The sequence below is a fragment of the Tenrec ecaudatus genome, chromosome 3, assembly GCF_050624435.1.
Source record: "Tenrec ecaudatus isolate mTenEca1 chromosome 3, mTenEca1.hap1, whole genome shotgun sequence".
Classification (NCBI taxonomy): Eukaryota; Metazoa; Chordata; class Mammalia; order Afrosoricida; family Tenrecidae; genus Tenrec; species Tenrec ecaudatus.
Window position 1 is genome coordinate 79,907,514 of NC_134532.1, and position 2,438 is coordinate 79,909,951.

The following is a 2,438-nucleotide window of genomic DNA, read 5'->3' on the forward strand; positions in this document are numbered from 1 at the left end:
GTAGAAAGAAAATGTTTTGAGAATTATGATGTTGTGCTTGACACAATGGATGGATGTATGGATTGTGATAAGAATACATAAATCAAGAAGCACTTTTCAGACAGAACAAGGTAAAACTGCATGATTTAAAATCAGGAGAGGTTTGTGTTAGTGTTGTATCTTTTTACCATACTTATTCAAATTGTATGCTTTACAAATAATCTTAGAAATTGGACATTATAAAGAAAACGGCATCAAGATTAGAGGAAGGCTTATTAGCAACCTACAATATGCAGTTGGCATAACTTTGCTTGCTGAAGTGAGGATGGCTTGATGCACTTAATGATGAAGACAAAAATTACAACTTTTAAAAGGGATTACAAAAGTACTTACAACTGTACCAATAATCAAGGTAATGAGAAACTGAAAAATATTGTTGTCTGGATTCATACTTTATCTATAATCAAAGTCTAGGAAAACAACAGCCAAGAAATCATATGATGTATTGCACTGGGTAAATCTGAAGAAAAAGACATTCTTAAAACGTTAAAAATGGGGGTCATGATGGGCAGCAAGATGGCGTCCGCCAGCAGGGTCGTTCAGGTATTCAAACCACATACACCATTAATAAGATTCCCTGATAGAACTGACAACCCTAAACTCAATGTATCAGAAGCTTTGAGATCATCAGGCATTCCACCGCCCGCTTCTGTAATGTCACAGCACTCTATGGGAAGGACAGCACCGGATTTGTTGACGCAGCACAGCCCACCAGACACTGCAGAAATAATCAAAACATTACCTCAGAAATACAGACGGAAACCCGTGTCTCAAGAAGAAATCGAGTTTATCCAACGTGGAGGTCCAGAGTAATCACTGGCCGTGCGGCTGCTGTTTGTCCTCTGACAAAAGAATTATCTTTACAATAAAGGACTACCAAAATGAGAAATGGTACATTAAGCAACTTTAATGAAGTATCCTGTAAAAAAAGAAGAAAATTTAGATGGACATTTATATATTCTAACTTATGTATCTGGGTCAGCTTCTCCACAAGCTCACTAAATTGTTTATATACTTTATATTTATTATGCATTTTTAAATGTTAGCTTATCAATTTCCTCTTGATTAACAATAATTACCAGTATTGAACTATTAAAAGCACACAATGTCCAGTAAAAAAAATGTTTAAAATGCACAGATGACACTTTGAGGACTAAGACACACCTGACCCTGCATTCTGCACGGTTGCATGTGGCTCTGTGAGTTTGAAGAGGGATTTATGGATTCGCATTGGGTTTATGGACTTCATCTGAACTGGGATATTTGCTTGATATATAATTAATTATTAATATAAAGTTCTCTCACATATAAAAAAAGAATTGTACAAGCCCCCAATAAAATGATTTTTAAATGAAATGTAAGGAAATATGATAATACATTTCAACAGAAGGTAAAAAGGTTCCAATTGTAAGCTTTTATATTCCGCAATTATAAAGCATTTAAGAAGTAGGAGCTTACCTGTATTTTAGAAAGTGATGATAGAGTTGGGTATTTCCCCTTTTACTAAAACAAGGAGATACTTGTTATCTGGTGAAAATAAAGTGCAGAAGCAATTAAGTAAAAGATCCTAAAGCCACTGGCTTAAACCAGCAAAGCCATCACATTATCTGACTTGTTTCTGAACCAGCAATGGAGGAGAGTATCAAATGGTGCTGTCAGGACAATAGAGAATGTACCTCTTCTTCCTAATTTTTAAAACCTTGCACATAGCTGAAGTATGTAATTACTTGTATATTCTCACTTAGCTGTTGATTCATCAACCTGCAAATGCATGATGTCGCCAAGATAAGGACAAGTTTAATTGCATATCCTGATACTTCTTTTCTCGTTATATATCATAAAGAAAGAATGAGGCGCATATGGGAGCTGGAGGCACAGGGAATCCAGGGTGGACGATACCTTCAGGACCAAGGGTGTGAGGGCGATGCTGGGAGAGTGGAGGGTGAGTGGGTTGGAAAGGGGGAACTGATTACAAGGATCCACATGTGACCTCCTCCCTGGGAGATGGACGGCAGAGAAGGGGGGGAAGGGAGACTCCGGATAGGGCAATATATGACAAAATAACAATCTATAAATTATCAAGGGCTCATGAGGGAGGGGGAAGCGGGGAAGGAGGGGGAAAAAAGAGGACCTGATGCAGAGGACTTAAGTGGAAAGCAAATGCTTTGAGAGTGATTAGGGCAAAGAATGTACGGATGTGCTTTATACAATTGATGTATGTATATGTATGGATTGTGATAAGAGTTGTATGAGCCCCTAATAAAATGCTTAAAAGAAAAAAAATGATGAGGGCAAAGAATGTACAGATATGCTTTACACAATTGATGTATGTATGGATTGTGTTAAGAGTTGTATGAGTCCCTAATAAAATGTTTAAAAATATTTTAAAAAGAAAGAAT

General features: G+C 36.9%; 1 pseudogene; it reads left to right on the forward strand.

Annotated features, from left to right (window-relative positions):
• The first annotated feature begins 539 nt into the window (after positions 1-539).
• LOC142443447 (alpha-ketoglutarate dehydrogenase component 4 pseudogene) lies at positions 540-1,093 on the forward strand (annotated as a pseudogene).
• The last annotated feature ends 1,345 nt before the right edge of the window (positions 1,094-2,438 follow it).